This window comes from Dermacentor andersoni, chromosome 6 (assembly GCF_023375885.2).
Source record: "Dermacentor andersoni chromosome 6, qqDerAnde1_hic_scaffold, whole genome shotgun sequence".
Lineage (NCBI taxonomy): Eukaryota > Metazoa > Arthropoda > Arachnida > Ixodida > Ixodidae > Dermacentor > Dermacentor andersoni.
In genome coordinates this window covers 89,562,971-89,583,149 of record NC_092819.1, presented here as the reverse complement: position 1 = coordinate 89,583,149, position 20,179 = coordinate 89,562,971, and the positions used below count along the sequence as shown (strand labels likewise).

Here is a 20,179-nt window from a genome sequence, read left to right as displayed (position 1 = left end):
TCTCCTATCTATCGCATGAAAAATTTCTTTTTTTGTGTTGCTCATCCTGTTGTTCTTTGGCATGCATATATGATATACAAAATTTTCCGTTAGCTTGTGGTAGGTATAGTGTACTTCACTATGTTTTCTGTGGTCTGTGTTGAAATTATAGTGTAGGCAAACTCCTCTTCAATTTTCACACATAAAATTCCACGGATATACTTCATCTAGTTTCATGTATTTCCACATGCACCTTCTTTGGAGCTAATATAAAATATGTCAAACATCGCGGCCTGTAATGTACGAGGTCTCTCACGATTATATGGTAAGAGCTTTAGATATGAATTTGTACGCAGAAGGTGCAAAAAATAATTAATTGTGGATTTTACTCGCACCCGAAGTGTAGAAGCATTTAAGAATCATTCCAAAATAAACAGCGTTCACTATTTCATTAGTTGAAGTACAAGTTGCAAACAAAACATTGGTCGACAAAATAGGACATCTTTTGGTAGCTTAATTAACGTCGTTCAGGATCAGTATTTATCTATTTATTTATTTATTTATTTATTTATTTATTTATTTATTTATTTATTTATTTATTTCAATATTTTAAATGCCCGTAGTGCGTTACAGAAGGGAGTATCGTTGATAAAACAGCAGGGCTTAGTGAATACTTAGGTAGAGAAATTACCATTTATAGATGTACACGGTGGTGTTTACCCAGAATTGAAATCTCAAGTAATCTTTTTGGGCAACATGTGTCAAGTGGTCGAAATAAGGATGCCTTAAAGCTTGGGTTTTCGACTCGCCCTGCACAGAGACAGTATAGTGGCTTATTACAAAGTTCACGCCGCTGTACGTGTTTTAGCGTTGCGTACACGTTTCATGCATTTAACTACGCTAGGAGAACCCAAGTGAATCACTATCGCTTCAAAACATCTTTCTAGTACGTCCCCTCACTGCCTCATACCCCCTCCTGGGGGAACGCTATTGAGCATTTATACTTTAAAGGTAAAGAGTAATATTATGCGCCCTCTGTATTTAAAGGAAGCAGGTCAGATATATCATGTGGTAGCTTTGCTGTACTTAACGTGAAAAGGAAAAGGGAACGGATAACATACTTTTTTATCACAATGATTTTATGTTTCTTGATTGGTGGCTTTCATGAATTAAATATGGGTTCATCCCTTCGTAACGAAATTCTGGTGAGCTATCGAAAGTCCCACTGTGGTATATAGGGCGTGCCACTAAACTTTAGCCAAATTGAAATATATATATATATATATATATATATATATATATATATATATATATACAAATTCCACGTGACTGGACAGAACCAAGGTAATGTTGTTTGCCGATGCTTGGAGATGCTGAGATTATTTTTTGAGCTCCGCAATTGCACAAATAATCGTAATTTATTAACGAATTTCTCAAATATTGTAGTTGGATGAAAACTATCAATCATAAATTTGTAGAACAACAGGAAGAACTCCCGATAAAACTTTCTGTGGCTCAATACGAGCTACATAAAACTGTTTTTCCGAGCGTGAAACAAGCCAGCGGATACACGCACAGTGACTCGAGGGGCCAGTCGCGTGGCAATTTAGCGTGTACGCGCGGACTTCCATCGCGCTCGGAAAGCACTATTATGTAGCAGGTATGGAGGAAGGGAAAACTGCGTTGGCACTTTTTCATGTTTCTGTACAATTTTCTTATTAAAGCTTTTCATCAAATTATAATATTTGAGAAGTTAGTTAATTATTTAGGATGAACTGCATAATTAGGCGGAACGCTAAAATATTCTGAGTATCTGCAAGCATTGGCAAACAAGATTACCTTGGTTCTGCCCAACTACGTGGAATTCGCATATTTTTAAGGTTTGGCTAAAGTTACACGTGACACCCTGTATATTGATTGGACTGAATATCCTGTTGCTGCTTTGGTTCTACTAATAATAACATGCAAAATCTTATTCCTTTCAGGTAGCCTCAAGTGCGAATTGCACGTCTGGGAAACATCTTTCTTTTTTCCCAAAGAAAATTGCGTGAGAGAGTACAAATACTACTGTGGAGCAGACACTTACTACATCCTTTATGACAGAGACATATGTCCATATAAAAAAAGTGCTAACGCACTCAGCTCTTTAGACAAAGATTTCTTCAAAAAATATATGTAAACAACAAGTACCCCGGATACCACCTAAAGTTCCTTATATCGTAATGTTGATGCTTCACCTCCCCTAGATGTCAGTTTCTCAGGACTTAAATAAAGCTCTTGTCATGTCATGTCATCAGCAGATTGCTCGAAGCTGTGAGGCGCAATATACGGGTACGCTTGCTTTGAAGAAACAAGACTCCTTCAGGAGAAAGAATAAGTCGCACTCATTGTTACACACACACATATATATATATATATATATATATATATATATATATATATATATATATATATACTTTTTTTTTCAAAACAGTGAATGACAATTTTGGTCTTCTAACATTGGAAACACTTTGCACCAGCTCCATGAACCCAAGCCACTTCCTGCGTGCGAGGCCTTTCAGTCGATCTACGTCTTGCATAGCCCCTGTTTGTACGTGATGCCTTGATAAAGAGTTTCCAAATAAATGGTCATGGTCTTCACTACGCCAAAATCTTCTGTTTATAGAGGATGGGCGTAAATTTGGAATGTGGCCTAGTTTTATGGCTATGTGTGAGGATAGATGTCGGGCGTTCTTGATAACACCCACAAACGGATAAGGCGGAGAGATCCGCTTTTCCTGTGTACGCAACACCTACCGGTTTAGTTTCACGAATTGTGAATGTGAATAGAAGGTACTCGGTATAAGCATGTTAGGCGAAGCTGTACGCGATCATTTCAATGAAATGCGCAATTATATTTCTCCTGATGTCAGCCCAACTTCCCACCATGCGGAGGACGGCTCAGACTTCCTGACATTGGGTCATCCTGAAACAAAATTCTGTGTCCTTGCTACGTTCCGCGACGCTTGAATGGAATTTCCATGATCCTATAAACTGTAGTAATTGAAATAAATTACAAAAAAGTATGCAGACCCTACGCACTCTAGGAATAGATGTTCTGCGAAGCATTTTGCAGGTTGGTTATCAAGCATCATTCGAGGATCTATAGCGTGCACTGATAAACGAACGTGTTTGTGCAAGTTAAACAATTCTATTTGTGAACGAGCTTGTGCGTAACGGCAGCAGCAAGACGACCACTACCCGCCGTGGTTGCTCAGTGGCTATGGTGTTGGGCTGCTGAGCATGAGGTCGTGGGATCGAATCCCGGCTACGGTGGCCGCATGTCGATGGGCGCGAAATGCGAAAACGCTCGTGTACTTAGATTTAGGTGCACGTTAAAGACCCACAGGTGGTCAAAATTTTCGGAGTCCTCCACTACGGCGTGCCTCATAGTCAGAAAGTGGTTTTGGCACGCGAAACCCCATTATTTTTTTAAGACGACCACTACCATTGCATGGCAGCGTTGACATGACGACAGGATGTTTATGTTAAGTGGAAGATACAATAAAGAAGCCATGCAACACTTTTTATGAAAGTCGTAGAAATCTCAGTACAACCGTGTTTTCGCATTTCAGCGCCATTGAAATGGGGCCGCCGTGGCTATAAAGTTATTATTGCTCCTGTCGTTTCAAACATCTAGCAAATTGACAAATGAGGGTGCCATGGCGTCATTATACTCAGCTTAAACGGCGGGGTTTGACGTTGTGCGTGGAGCCGTTAGAAAGCATGATCGGTATTTGCAGAGGAAATTTTCGAATTCTTCTGCTCTAAAGCTGTCGAAGTTCTCAGTAGGCAGAGAAATTACCTCGGTTTTTCTTAAGAACTTCTACGTTAGCATGTTCTTTGACTACAACCAGGTGCTGTGTTATTCTAAATAATAATAATGACAATTTTAAGATTACTAAATAAAGCAGGTGCAACTACAGAAAACATCTACATAACGCGAAGCCTTCACGGTTTCGAAGGCCTCAGGTTCTAATTAATCATATCTCTGTTTTGCAGCGAACAAATAATGCTTTTTTTATGTGAGCCGAATTGATACGGCGTTACAGCACATACCCAATGGTTGCTGGGGCTCACACGCAATCGCCCAGTGGCCTAATGACCACGTACCCAGTGCTCTTGAAGTTCGGGCCATATTTTTAACTAAAGGAAACAAAACTTCTGCAGAAACAACTCCACTAGGGATCTACGTAATGAGAAGCCATCACGGTTTGGTAGAGAATGTTTCTACGAATCATGTGTTTGTTCTCCAGATAACTGTTAATGCGCTTGACGTGTTGCGAATTGATGTGACATGCAGAGCATGGTGCTTGTTGTTGCATATATACAATGGCCACTGGATCACGCACTCAGTGGTCCAAGAAGGAGGCACTTATTGATTTTGGGGATCGGCCCACATTCTTCAACTGCACCATCTTCGGGATCGGCCCCTATTTTTAAGCTATACTGTTTTCTGACTGGGCCGATAGCTTTACACTGCATTATCATCGGGCTTAATAATCTGTAGAGCGACGTATGGTGTGTGGACCTGATGTAAATTCAACCCTCGAAGGGAAAAGCTCAGCGGCCACACGGCACAGACTGCTTCAGTGCTACCGACGCAGACACCGAATTCCAGGTCAGTGCTCGACTAGAACAGAGCGAGTAGCGGATGTGCGGCTTCTCTACTGCTATTTTCTAACCACCAATAGAACTAACATGTTGGCTGAGAGAGCTTCAAGGCGAGTACGCCTACGCATGATGCGGCAGAACTTCCGCAGACTCGATACGCAGCCTATTTGTGCCACTCGAGAAGCTGGCATCAAAGAGGTTCAGCGAAGATCCGCACATACCCACGGGTACATAATCGTGGGATCGCTCAACATTGACATCTCTTGGCACGTGCGTTTGGCGCATAAGCATGGGTACAGCCCACATTAGCGAGTGACCCAAGTTGTTGTCAAGGAGGCTCATAGAAGAGCGGCACACACAGTGACTACACCAGCACATACGTAATGCCCTTCGGGATCGGTCCGTATCTATAGACTGCACTATCTTCAGGATCGGCCCTCACAAAGTTGCTGAACGTCGTCTGATGTTCATCATATACTCGTTACAGAATACTGGGCTGAACTAACGAAGAATTATTTGGTGACCAATTCGTGGAGTATTCGGGTAGGCGGGGTTCATACATCACAGATCTTCAGGTTTTCTTTGTCGCACTTTTGTGATGTGTCGGGAGTCGCTGGCTTGCAGTAATTTCGATCCGACGCTAGAACCTTTTCCTGTCGAGTGCATCATTAAAAGTAATTTTTGCATATGCAAATGTTCCACTTGAAAGCAGCAGTGAGAATTTCCATCAACACCGGAATTTTTTTGTCGTAACGTATATTCACCCGGCCTTACTTTGCACAGTAGTGGTTTCCCTGCGTTATGTTCAGCTACAAGCGCCTATATTTAGGTGAAATGCACCACTCGCTCGCTTCATATGTCACTTGACCAGATAGGAAAGCGACACAGTCATGCCAATATAAAAACTGGCATGTGCATGCATATGCTAACCGCTACAGAGAAAGCAGACGGCGGGAACCTACACCCTTGACACGCCATGTCTATAAGTGTGCCTATGGTCCAGTGGTCTAGAATCGCCGCTGCCCTAGCACCCTAGTCTTCTTTTGGGGTAGTTAGCGGCCTACTTGATTCCCTTAGTAACAGTGAGTCATGAAAGGTACGTTGAGTTTGAACCCTCCAACTGCATTTTTCTGCTCTTACACTTCCCATGCAAAGAACGATCACACCAATTACGCATTCTCTTATTTCGTGATATGCTAACGTCGACATTCTGACATTTTACACAGGCGGAAACATGAATCATAAAATATGACGAGAGGTATCTGCACATTTTAATTCCAAGTTGAACGGCCGTTATTGCTATATATCCACGCTTCACTAGACGCAAACTTACTGTGCTTTCTCCGCATATCAGTGGGACGTTTTCGTTAACTGCAGAAAATTTTGGAAAGAAAGCTTTCTTTGCAAAATAATGCCATCATTTTTATGCCAGTACTGCGTGAAGGAAGAGTAATGAGGGATGCATCCCTACTTATTCTCATCGAGTAGAAAGAAAGCTTTCCATCCTCAAGTTCTAATAAACGTTTATAGAAATTACTGTATTTGAAACTTTAAATTAAATCTTTACTGCAATATTGTTTTGAAATCTTTGCTAGTGTATATGTCGCCGCAACTTCGGAAGGTACATATCTGTTTCGTTAAATGCATGGACATTTCTTTTCAAATGTGCATGAAGTGTAGAAGTTCTTGTGGATGCGGGCTGTGCGAAAAAATTGAATATGAGCTCAGCTTTAGGTACCAGTCCTTAATATAGCTTAGGAATATGTTGTTTACACTGTTACGGAGGATAAAAGAACGGAAAGTGTTGTTGCTGGTCAGCCATGTCAACCATATTGACTCTGCTTGTATATATAATGTAAATACAGTCTGTATATACTCCCAACATCCCTGTAACATATTGGTAGAGGTGCTTGATACCACGACTGGAAACGGAGCTCTGCAGTGGGCGTCGCATCACCGTCCTCACCATGAATCACAGTGAGCACGCAGGATCAACGTTTTTGCAACCTCCAACGTCACCGTCGCCACCTACGTCGCTGTCCCCTTCGATTGTTGTTGTTCAACATACGGATCCCATAACTTTCTGCCGGACTTCTGGATTTAAAGGATGCTGCGCGTACTAAAGTCAGTCCACGTCGAACGATTCGCACCACGTCCTCTGATGGCGACGCATGCTGCTGTGCGGGCTGATCTTCACACGTCGACGTTGCGGCAGTATCGAGAAGTCTATCGCTTGGTTGCAGGACACGTTGGCATTTCGCCTGCTTGAATTGTCGGCACTCTTTGAAAATAGCATCAACTGTAGAGCAGCTTTTGTACATGAGCAGATTGACGGCGTCTGCAGCAAATTCCTTGAGCACATGCCCGACCCTCTCAGCTTCTGTCATGTCGTGATCGGCTTTAGGACAAAGCGAGAGCACGTCCTAGATGTACGAAACACAGGACTCCGTGGAGGATTGGGCATGGGAGGCCCGTTCCTGCGTTGCAGCAATTTTACGGCCGGCTGGTTTGCCAAACAAATCTGTTAACTTCTCTTTGCATTGGTCCCAGCTGGTTAGCTTCTCTTCATCGTTTCGTTCCAAACCTTTGGCGTGCCTTTTAGGTAGAACAAGAGGTTAGGTAGCATAAACGTCGGGTCCCATCTGTTTGTTCCACTCACGCGTTTGTACATAGTCACCCGAGAACAGGGTGTACATAGGCAAGGATGATAACTGTTCCCCTTCCCATCCCGACTGGCTAAATCAAGATATGACAGCGCTGTGTGCCGTGCAGTTGTCGCTCTTGAACTTACAATACCTGGAAATCAGCAGTCACTTTGCGTAGCCCAGGAAAGGACCATGCCCGCTCGTCTAGTCACCATTCCGCACGCGCACAGCTCTCCGGTTTCTCCGCTCACGCCATTATCTCGCCATGGCAGCTGCCGCCATCGTTACAGGCTTCGCGGTCGCGTGTTACGACAGTGGTTCGGGGTTCTTCGATGTTTTATTTCGCCACGCAAGAGGGGAAGGGGGACAACCATAATCTTTGCCAATGACTCCGCCCCGTTGTCAGACTAAACGCCACAAGCAACAGCCGCATCACATCAGGGAGGAGCTTTGCACAAATCCTAACTCTCTTGCAAGCATAATCATGCGAACGACAATTAAAAGTTGGAGTCGGATATCTCGTAGCCCAGACGTGCTAGACGAATTCTTCCAACTGATACTGTGTAGAAACATGGCAGTCTCTAACTTTTCAATGCTAACATGCCCACTTACTGCACTCAAATCCTGTCTTATCTAATTGGCTCACAAGAGGGGAGGAGCACGTTCAAGTGGAGAGGGATTCGATAGGGCCGAGCCACTGCACTGAAAATCGATAAACGGATGAAGAGGGTGGTGCCGGCGTCTGCGATTGGTCCGCTTTCCTTTACTTAGCTTGCGGTGGCTCGTCGACAATCGCGGCGGTATGCAAAGGAAGCATAAGAATGACGCTAAAACGGATCCTCAGCAAAGGAGAGTTGGTAGAACGAGGTGGTAAACGGGCCGAAAGTGCTCGAAAATGTTGCACGGCCACATAGAAAGGTTTATTACACGCAAATAAACCCATGCTCTTCGACAGGTGCGAGTAGCCAGTGCCTGAGCGATCGGCGGCAGCCATCTTTTATCCCTTTCGGAGCGGGGCAGCCTGCGGCTATTCAGAAGAAAATTCAGTTTTCTTCGGCATATTAAAGGGAAGCTGAAAGGTTTTCAAGAAAAAATGAGTGAACATCTGTACATAATGGTTTTCAACCCTCCGAAGTCGAATATCGTATCGAAATTGAGCGAAAGAAAGCGCAAATATATTTTATTTCGACGAAAAGTGCAGCAGCGTCTCGTTTCCGCCTGTGATTGGTCGGGTGCCTCATGACGTCAACTCTAGTAACCGACCGCTGCCGCTGGACATGAAGCGTGGTGCCAGGTAGTTTGGTGCTGTTTTTCTGAGACGGTAATGGAAAATTTGGAGAGACTGCGTTTTTCTGAGGAGTTCGGCGTTACTCCCTACATGTACGAGCCGATTGCGAAGAGCCGGCCTCTCGAAGACGCAAACGATGCTGGCACAAGCAGTGCTTTCGACGCGAACGAAAGCAAAGTCTTGGTATCTCCTCGTGTTGGAAATGCTCTTTGGTGAGTATGTTTTTTGCAAAGCGATCTAGTGATCTCGCCGATTTTTCGCCGATCTAGTGAGCTCGTTTCCGGTCAAACAACTGTAGTGTTGTGTTCCTGCATGCCTCCTCGTGGAACGTAAGCGGGGATGCGATCGTCGGTATTTGTGCGCTGTCCAAAGCTGTCGGCAATCTACAAAGAGGATTTAAACGCGTGAAAAGCTTCCCGGTTCATGCAGTACGTGTAGTGACCTTCTTCTGTTGACTACCACGTTGACTACCGCTCACGTTGATTACCACTCACGTTGATTACCACTCACGTTGACTACCACGTACGTTGACTATCACTCTACATACACGCAGACGCACCAACAAAGGAATGCAGGGTCGATCGAAGCAGATTACGATGGCACGCACGCAGAAACAAGCGCGGGCAGGCACGGTCGCGGACGCTGCGAAGGAACGAAACACTAGAGTTGACGTCACAACACCGCGGTTTCCGGTCTCCGGTCGCATCGTCAGCGTCAGCAGCAGCGCGCAGCATTCGACGGGGGGCGGAGCTACAGCGCAATTTCAACCGACGATTACGTCGCTCCTAATTGAAAAAAAAAACCCAAATTTTACCTACATGGTTTATAAGGTTCCCGCATCCGTATATGAGCGTCTTATTGAATTCGACAGACTCTTCAGCTTCCCTTTAATGCATCTTCATCGCGTACACGTCACTTTGACGCGGTGAGTTTTTGCGGTTATGTGACGTCGCGTGAGAGGCAGGTGAAGTGGGCGCAGCCCGAAAATTTTTGACCAATGGCCGAGGGCTAATGGCGAAGAGGCGTCGAATCAGAAATAACTATTTTTCTTTTGTTCGGTCAAATCATGCATAATGCGTGTGTACACGTATATCAGATGAGGAGCTATCGCGGTTTTCGTGACGTCGCGTGACAGACAGGTGAAAGGGGGGGTGGTCCGAAAAGTTTTTGATTAATCGCGGAAGGCTGATTGCAAAACTGGAATAGAAAAGTTTGGAATAGTTTTACGTTATAGCGCCCCTGGCCACATACCTTGGGCCTATAACATAAACCTATTCCAGTATGTTTGTATTCCAATCTCCTGACGTAAAATTTGCGTAACCACCGACGCAAGCACCGGGCGGTCACCCGCAGGGTTGTCGGAACAGACCAATCAAATTCTCTCTTCGTTCATTGGATGTCACTTTTGTTTGCTTGAAAAACGAATAACATTGCCAACACTGATCCGCTTGTCGTATCTAATCGGCTGACAAGAGGCGAGGAGAACCCTCAAGTGGAGAGGGATTCCATGGGGCAGAGCCAGTGCACTGAAAATCGATAACCGAATGAAGAGGGTGGTGCCGGCGTCTGCGACTGGTCCGCTTTCCCTTACTTAGCTTGCGGTGGCTGGTCGAAAATCGCGGCAGCATGCAACGGAAGCTTAAGAATGACGCTAAAACGGATCCTCAGCAAAGAAGAGTTGGCCGAATGAGGTCGTAAACGTGCCTAAAGTACTCGAAAACGTTACACGGCCACGCAAGAAGTTTTATTTTAAGCAAATAAACCCATGTTCTCCGGCAGGTGCGTTTAGCCAGCGCTGAGCGATCGGCGGCAGCCATCTTTTATTCCTTTTGGAACGGGGCAGCCTGCGGCTATTCAGAAGAAAATTCAGTTTTGTTCGGCATATTAATGCATCTTTAATGCGTACACGTCACTTTGACGCGGTGAGTTTTCGTGGTTTTGTGACGTCGCGTGACAGGCAGGTGAAGTGGGTGCAGCCCGAAAGCTTTTGGCCAATAGCCGGGCGCTAATTTTGAAAAGGCGTCGTATCAGAAATAGCTGTTTCTCTTTTTTCAGTCAAATCATGCATAATCAGTGCGTACACATCATATCAGACGGAGAGGTATCGCGGTTTTCTTTACGTCGCGTGACAGACAGGTGAAGTGGGGGTGGTCCAAAAACGTTTTTGACCTATTGCGGATGGCAGATAGCAGAAATAGAATAGAAAAATTTGGAATAGTTTTACGTTATAGCGCCCCTTATTAGCACAAGTGGTCTTCGCGTGCCTCCCATTGCCCAATTTAAGAAACCGTAAAGCTTAATTTTGAACACCCTGTATTTTTCTCTAAGACGTTTACTTCCCAAAGGAATGGAAGCATGTTTTTTAGAGTGCTATATTCAGTTTATCTGGAATAGCTATTTTTGAGAGCAAAAATAAGGTCATACATCACGGCTGCACCTGTGTTCCGAGCTGGCAGCTGTGTACTTTTCCGCTTTCCCGCACGTACGCGCACATATACACATACGCAAAAAGAGCAACCTAAGGAAAGTGCATTTATATAGAGACAGGCTATATTGCACAAGTTTCAGCAAATTGACGGCGTTGCGGCTAAAGTTGCCACTGTTGCTTTGTTGAGTTAGTTCAGAAGCAGTAACCGGAAACAAATGAAATGCAATTTCTGGCACTTATATCTTTCATTGCACTTGCAAGAGGTAGCTTTGATTACACTGGCAGGGCTACAATGATGGATCTTAAATCGGTGAGTTACAGCGGATAAGTTTGCTTGTTATACTAGCGCACAACTAATTCATTTCAATATGATCATAAAATCCCAATTTGTATATTATAGATGCCGACTGGCAATCATAAATTTTTGTTCCTTATATATATATATATAAGGGGAGTTTGAAACTTCTACACGCTGGACTCGACGTAACAGATGCAGGACAGAGACGACGATCTTCTATATATCGTAAAGCAGAGTGAAGCAGACAATCGGTCTTCTGCCAGAATGCTTGTCTCCTTCTGCCTCTTCACCTTCTCTAGCGCTCGCCGGCCAATCACCCTAGCCTGAGCGCATATCTTTCTCCTCATTGCACTCGGCCACCCTGCTGAAGATAGCTCTGACGGCTGTGAGAGTGCGCTGTTGGAAAACCGTTGCATAGAAGATTTGGGAATGGAAGTAATCGTCCTTATGACTGTCCAGTGCGCTACCGCTTCTTTGGGGTGGGCGCTGACTGTTACACTCTGGTGGCAGCTTTCGCCGATGATTATCTTTTCGCAGTTGAAAAAACGGGGCAGGCGATCTCAGACACTGAACCACCGTTTGTCTCACAAAGTGGAGTCGATCGCACTGGTTGCGATGGGTCGCAGTGCGAAGGTGCTCGACCCTCCTGGTCTTGACAAAGCGTCGCGTGCAGCCGGACTGTCCTTTTGACAAGCTTTACCATCGGCAGAAGATGAATGGCCTGTGATGAACACCAGTCAGCAAAAGCATACGGACCATAATGTCACCGAAAATACTGAATGTGTTCGTAATTGACATGCATAAACTGAAATTGACGAGTACACAGGAAAGTTCGCAGTGCCAAGTTTGGACTACAGTTAACAATTTGAATTTCCATGCACAGGCAGAGGAAAATAACGGCTTTATCTAGCAATGCGTGGTTCGTATACTTTTGCTCATGGGTGTATGGTGTGAAAGGCGGTGTTCCAAGCTTTTGGAAGTTCGAAGCAGGGGACAGTTATGCTTTCGCCGAAACCAATGGTTTCTTGCGCGCCTGGTTTCTTATACGTCTCTTGTAGACTCTTAGCAATGAACGAATGTTTCCGCATTCGGCAGATGACTGCGGCGAACTCCGGAGGTGTGGTTCCCACAGGGCTGCAAGTACTTTGTGTCAGGCCCGTCATAATCCTGTGCGTAGGGTAAGGATAAATAATCATATATTATATCGTCGATCTGCAATGCTGGCGTGCTACCACTCCAGAATCAGTGGACAAATTGGTGGGGTCCTGGAGTGCAAGAACTATATCATCGGAGCTCCTCGAAATACTAGATGGTGGTTTATCCTTACCCACGGCACCGGAAAATGATGACGGGTCCGCGATACCCAGCGGTAAAGCTGGCCGGTGTTCTTTAATTCGAAGCTCGTTTCCGACGGCCGTCGTTTTGAGCTGAGCCTCGAGTATGTGTCCGGAGACCCCCTTGCAGAAAGCCACAGATGGCGCGGTTGTACGCCAAGTGCTGTCTACGGCCTGGTATCAGGCTAGTACCATAGTCCGATGAGCCGGCGCACCCATGTGCCCAAGCGAAAGCGAGCATCGCAATGCGTTACCGACCGCAGGGAACTTGATATGATCTCGGGCTCTGACAGTGACGGTGTTGCGTAGGACGTTCAAGCAGAGTCCGAGATCCGTGGCGGAAAGGTAGCTGGCAACCAGGGTCTACAGCAGAGCAGGTCGCGAGCCCATGTGTTGCCATCTCAGAAGTTCGGGTGGCATAGGCGGCCATGCAAAAGTACCAGCGCGCTGTCCACTTCGTCACTCTGGGGTGGAAGCGACGGCAACACCAGGTGAGCCGGTGCCTGCGGCAGGACAGCCTGAAGGCCTCTCTACCGAGGCGCTGCTGGGCATGACTGTCGTGCCAAACGGTGTACATCTCTCGCCCGTTCACATAGCAGAGCTGGTTAGACTCACCGCAGGCACACAAGGGCAGGCCGAAAGTAGCTCAAAATCTTCAATTCATTCACGCCCCGACCAGTACCTGATGCCTCCGCACTGGTGCCATTCCTTAGCGCCACCGCGAAGTCAGTTCGCGCAACCACCCATTTCACGTGGTCCAGCCAGGCATGGCGAGTTTAAAGTACGTTGGCCGTTTCCACCCAAAGGTCAGCGTTATCCTGAAACCCGCCTAACTCTGGTAGTACCGAAACAACTGGCGATGCTAAAGCTGTAGGCGAGAATTCGGAGGATACCCAGGCGACGTAGTCCAATTGCTCTTAGAGCGGTGAGATGGATCGCACGAATTCCTTGAGGCTGTCAGGCGAGCCTCTCGAGTGGTCACGAGCTGCATCCACGGAGAATACGGCAGTGGCTTCAGCCCTCACGGCACCGGGACCCAAGGCCGAAGGAGCTGGAATGCCATCAATTGAGCCAGGGCCAGTGCCGACTGCAGTCCTCACTGCCGTCGGAAGCATAGCTGGGGGACCGGGAACGGCATCCCTTGTTTGCTCAGAAGTTCATGCTGTGCCGGGGAAGATATCCGTGATAAAGGAAGCGTGCACGGCCTTCCCTTGCCGCAGGAAGCATCCAAGAAGACGCGGTCTCACGAAGACTGTCCTTTAGGTTGCGTGTTCGTCGACTGCATCATTGTAAAGGAGAGTGAAGTAGACAATCGGCCGCCCACCAGAACGCCTGCTTACTTGTATCCTAATCATCTCTAAACGCAGCACCCTAGCGTGAGTGCATCTTTTTCTGTTCATTACAGTACACACACACACACACACACACACACATATATATATATATATATATATATATATATATATAATAGAGAGAGAGAGAGAGAGCAGCGAGAGGTAGTACAGCGGATCGAGCACAGAAACAAGGTTTGTCTCTCGCATCGTCGTTCTCTGTCTCATATCACAAGCCCCACTGCTCCTTAGTTTACAGTACAGTTATCTCCCTCGCGGAAAAGGAAGCCGTCCCGGTGACCTACGGGTAGGACAACAAAAGCGGGTCATAGCACGGCTTTAGACCGTGGATATGCACGATTTCAAATCCTCGACGGCGATGATCCAAAGGTAGGTCGAGGGGTTCCACGATATAGTTGACTGGAGACGTTTGGTTGATCACGCGGTATGGGCCTTGGTACATGGACGCGAGTTTCGGTGACAGTCCAGGGGTAGGGGCTGGAACCCAAAGCCACACTAGCGAGCCAGGAGAATAGGATACAGGGGTATGGGAAATTTCTCGATGTTGCTTCTGGCGTTGCTGGCCTTCTGCCGTAAATATACGGGATAGCTTGCGACACTCTTCTGCGTGTGCAACAGCTTCGGATAAGGTAGTGGTTTCCGTGGTGTCAGGGCGGTACGGAATGATAGTATCTATTGTAGAAAAAGGTTCGCGTCCGTACAGAAGAAAGAGGGGCGAAAATCCCGCGGTAGTCTGCGTGGCGGTATTATAAGCGTAGCTCAGAAATGGTAGAACATGGTCCCATTTGCTTTGGTCGTATGCAACGTACATGGCCAGCCACGGCCGGACTTGACTCTCTCCTCCGCACTCCCTTAGGGCCTTCGCAACGCGACAGGAGTACACGGAACATTTTCTTGACGAGTAGCTCGATGGCTCGCCGCATGAGGTCGCTACCACCTCACCGTGTCCGCAGCGCGAAGGCACGCGTGGTGGTTCTACATATCATTTTCTTGAGTAGCTCCTGTCCCGATTAGCGACTTTCTTCTGCATACAACGTTCGTCATGCTTGTCCGCTGATGCCCACGATATGAGTGTTGGCTTCGTCCCTGCAACCCTGATCTGATTTTGTTGAAGCAGTTACCTAACCACTTCTGTGCATGGCGGCGGCGTCTGAAGCAGCATGCCTATGCCACCGATCCCTCACGTGCTCCCTATTATGTGCCAGCGTTTGCAGCTGAATTTGTGAGCTCTCTCCGTGGGATCGTCGCAAGCGTGAAAGCGTTTTCTTCCTACTGCCTCAAACGCTATCCCTGTGTAGCCATGGTGTACTGCTGCGTGCCACTTTGCAAATCTCAGCAGGGGAAGACGCCCGGCGTTTCCTTTCACGAATTTCTCAGCGATGCGGAACTCTGTTCTAAGGGGTTAAGAAACATTTCCCGTGAAAATCTCGTCATCAACGACAAGTCCGCATCAACTGTAGTGTGCAGCAAACACTTCAATTAAAGCGATTATGTTCCCGGATGCTGAATACAGAAGTTCCTTGCAGGACTTGTACCGACCATTTTCGAACTCTACATGGTGCCAGCTACAAAAAGACCGCGTAAGGACCCTGCATGTCGTGACACCCGAGCTCCTGGAAATTCATCAAAGCGAAAAGCATAGTCGCCGTTACCTGCTCATGAAGATTTAGGTGCCCGGGATGAGGTAACCGAGGAGAGACAAAGTGCTTCAACACAAACCAACAGTAACGACGCTCACCGAGCTAGTCGCTACCTTGTCAGGAACAAAAGGCTTCGGGCTCAGGTTGCCTACAAAGAAGTGGATCCTTTGTTCACCCTATTGCACGAACAGGAAAAAAGTGAACTGCACTATCCAACTCGCATGTTCTTGGCACTTTTGGACAAAATTGTGGCTTTCTTCGAAACGGCTGCGAAGCACCTTCCGCGAACGAAAGTGCACGAAGTGCTGCAACTTCTGGTTACGCAATACCTTGACCAATTGCCTATTTTGAAGTGCCCAGAAGATGTTGGCATTAGTCACACGAGGCGCACAGCTGGTGTGATTGCTGACAAGTTTGTACGACTACTTTTAGTAAATTACACAAAGATGATAGCGAAAAAAAGAGAAACCAGTTGCTTATGTACATAAGCCACCAAGAAAATATTTTAGCCTTTAATGTACATGATGTGAAGGTTGTTGGTACCAAAATGCACTGTATTTGAGTGCACTGTATTAATCAATCAATAAATACTTTGTAGATGTAAGTTTTTTATTTTGGGTGTAGCCTCGCAGTATCTGTACATCTATTATAATTGAAGTTCTTGTACTGGATTAATCATTTGCCCTTAGTAACGACATGTGCATTCATTAATTGTGGGCGTTGGCTTAACCTTCTCCTTTAATCTTTCCAGCGTCGTCTGCTACAGGCTTACGGCTTCAAGCAGAAGCTGTAAGCCGTTTCATTCACATATGAAGCTATGACGTTGACTATTGGCACTGAAAGTAATGATTAAGCTTAAACATTGGAGATAAGTTGCGTCCAGCAGCCGACGTTACGTAGATATTACTCGTATGCTGCCTGCCCGAGCACATCTGCGAATGCGCTATGTGGAGGCCGCAGCGGTTAAGGTGACTTTAGCAACGGTGAGCTGACAGCGCCACCACAGAGCTGCGGCGGCAGGTGGCAGCATCCATCATTGCAAAGGCCGTAAGGGAGCGCGGAGGAGCTAGTGTGAGTCGAGACCGGCCGTGGGCCAGCATGTCACCAAGAGTGCGATTAAAGCGCTCAGTCATGCCATTTGTTTGCGAATGATATGCAGTAGATATGCAGCATTCTTTGAGGAGAGCCTCGATGACGTCGGAGAGGAAGACGCGGCCTCTGTCACTAATTCCCTGGGAGCTCCGTGGCGAAGGATGATGTGGCGCAGGAGAAACCAGGCAACATCACGTGCAGAAGCGCTGGACAAAGGTGAAGTTTCCGGATAGCGCCTAAGATGGTCGATGGCCACGATTATTCAGCGATTGCCGTCTGATGTGGTTGGCAGAGGTCCATAAATGTCCATGCCTACTCGATCAAAAGCACGTGCTGGGCAAAGCAACGGCTGCAATGGGGCGGTTGAACGACGAGGGGGATCTTTGCGGCGTTGGCAAACGAGGCAGGCGCGGACATAATGACGGATGAATCGATACACATGCCTCGCCAGTAGTAACGCAGGCGTAGACGCGCGTATGTTTTTAGTACGCCTGCATGCTCGCACTGGGGTCGTCGTGGAACACTGCACAAATGTCCGTACGCAGATGCCGAGGGAGGACAAGCAACCATTTGCGGCCGTCCTGGAGGTAGTTACGACGGTAAAAGAGCCCGTCGCGAATGGAAAAGTGATGTGCTTGGCAACGTTATGCGCGATTGGTAGTGGGTGTCGATGGAGTGGACACGAAACTCAGCATGGACACGATCCATGGGTCTTTCTTCTGTTCCAGAAGCATGTCCGTGGCAGCAAGGGTAGACTCGGACAATGAGGCCTTCGGGTAGCCAACCTCGTCTGTTAGTGGCGAACGAGACAAGGCATTCGCATGCGAAAGTTTTCGGCCAGAACGGTACAGCCCTCGCATGTCGTACTCCTGCAGTCGAAGGGCCCATCGAGCAAGACGACTGGATGGTTCTTTTAAGGACGACAGCCAGCACAGCGGGTGGTGATCAGTTATCACGTCAAATGAGCGTCCATAGAGATACGAACGGAATTTGGTTATGACCCAAATTATATTCAGGCGTTCTTTTTCTGTTACCGAATAGTTTGATTGGAGTTTAGTGATTGCACGACTGGCGAAGGCGACGACGTACTCATCGAAGCAAGCCTTTCTCTGAGCGAAAACGGTACCAAGGCCGACGCCACTGGCATCCGTGTGTATTTCAGTTGGAGCGCTTGAGTCGAAATGGTGCAGGATTGGTAGTGATGTCAGAAGACTACGCAGCTTTGTGAATGTGGCATCGCAATCCGGTGACCAGGTCGAAAGGTTGTGGCCACCACGAAAAAGCGCGTTAAAGGTGCTATTATGGTGGCGAAATTGCGGATGAAACGGCGGAAGTATGACGCTAAGCTAATGAAGCTGCGCAGTTCTTTCAAGCTCGTTGGTCGCGGAAACTGGGCAACAGCTTGTAGTTTCGCCGGATCAGGGAGTACACCTTCTTTCGACACGACATGTCCGAGGATGACCAGCGGCCGGGCAGGGAAGCGACACTTCTTCAAGTTAAGCTGGAGGCCAGCATCGGCGATGCACTTGGGGACGGGTTCAAGTCGATATAAGTGGGAAGGGAAGTCCGGTGTAAAAATGACGATGTCGTACAAGTAACACAGGCATATCTCCCATTTGAGGCAGCGCAAGATGTTGTCCATCATTCTTTCAAATGTGGCAGACGCGTTACACAGGCCAAATGGCATCACGGTGAATTCAAATAAACCGTCAGGTGTGATGAAGGCCGTTTTTGATGGTCTGACTGGGCCACTGGCACTTGCCAGTACCCGGATCGTAAGTTTAAAGGTGAGAAGAATTCGGCGCCTTGGAGGCAGTCTAGCGCGTCGTCAATACGGGGTAGTGGATAAACGTACATGCGGGTGATCTCATTGAGTCGCCGGTAGTCCACAGCAAAAGCGCATTGTGCCATGTTTCTTTTTGACCAGCACTACAAGAGAAGCCCAGGGACTGTGCGAAGGTTGTATGACGCCGCGTTGTAGCAAGTCTCCAACTTGCTCAGTGATGACGCTACGTTCCGTGGCGGATACACGATATGGCCGGTGGCGTAAAGGCGCATGGTTGCCGGTGTCGATGTGATGGACAACAGTGGAAGTACGGCCTAAGCGAGATTGTTGTATGTCGAATGGCGTGCGAAAGCGGTCAAGGAGATCGACGATCTAGACGTGCTGGCTTGGAGTGAGGTTGGGATCGATACATCGGGAAAATGTTGGGTCACACAGCGGCGTGGGAGGAGAAATTTGAAGGGCCAGAGCTTCAACCGGAGGAGAAGCCGGGTAGTCAGGCACATTGTAAAGGAAGCTTGGTTCGATTTCGTCAGCATAACCAAGACATTCATCGCGGAGCAGGCTAGCAGGACAAGGAAACAGGTTCGATATATAAAGTGCGCTGGAACCATAATGAATCGCAAAAAGGTCAAAAGAAAGCAAGAACGGATGACGGCGAGCAACAAGCTTAGACGGCGTGAAAGTAACTGTGGAGTCGGAAAACCCACCGAAGGAAACGAGTATAAGTGCGGCAGAGTACGGAGGAATCTCGGTGTCGGAGGTGACGAACACACGACCGGAAGCGACCTCATTATCTTCAAAAACAGTGTGGCCGAATGGCGACAGCGAGAGTTCAGCACGGCCACAATCTATAACGGCATGATGAGAGAACAGAAAGTCCCATCCTAAAATCATGGCATAGGAACAGTGATGCAGAACAACGAACTCAACATGGTATAAAGTGCCGCTTATAACAACACGCACGGTACACTTCCCTAAGGGCTCAATTGGCGCAGCGCTTGATGTACGTAAGGAAATGGCAGACTATGGCATCGCGACTTTTCTTAGGTTAAGACGAAGCTGGTTCGAAATCACTGATATTGCTGCTCCCGTGTCTACAAGCGCATGAACGGCAATGTCTTCTGCATAAACTTCGATGACGTTCGCAGGAAATAAATGAAGTCTTCAGGAGTTCGTTAAGATCGCAGTTCTTGCCTCCGGAACTGCGGTCCTTAGTTTTCCTCTCGTATAGCTTCAGGGCGACGGATAAGCGACGACAGAGAACGCCGACGGGGAGACGGAAACCGACGGGTATTGAAGGTTCGGGAAGCAGGAGGCGAGGCTTCGAAGGACTGAGCGGCAAAAGTGTAACGGGTCGGAGAGTGGAAACCGTTGCCTTGTGCCCTCGGAGAATCCGAAGGATACCATCTGCGCCGGCGGCACAGCCGTGCTACATGCCTAGGTAGGCCGCACGAATAACAGATAGGCCGGTTGTGATGGGTGCGCCATGGATTGAGAACAGCGGGCGGAGACTAATGAAAATATTGGCGAGGTGGGCGCACGGGCTGCTCTGGCGGCCAGTAGCTGCTTGTAGGTGCACATGTTGCAGCTGCTTGCGAAAGCGAGGGAAAGGCGCTGGCAAGTCTGGGTTGAATAGCTGGAGACAGAGGCCTTGGATTCGCGACAACGGCAGCGTACGTAAGTG

The 20,179-nt window shown here is 47.4% G+C and overlaps 1 long non-coding RNA gene across 1 annotated transcript in view; it reads left to right on the top strand.

The window, feature by feature from the left end:
- Positions 1-11,084: 11,084 nt before the first annotated feature.
- Positions 11,085-20,179, top strand: part of LOC126522542 (uncharacterized) — a 28,637-nt gene continuing 19,542 nt past the window's right edge. Inside the window, exon 1 of the long non-coding RNA XR_008610453.2 lies at positions 11,085-11,303. This is a non-coding gene — a long non-coding RNA (uncharacterized lncRNA). The remainder of the gene's footprint in view (positions 11,304-20,179) is intronic.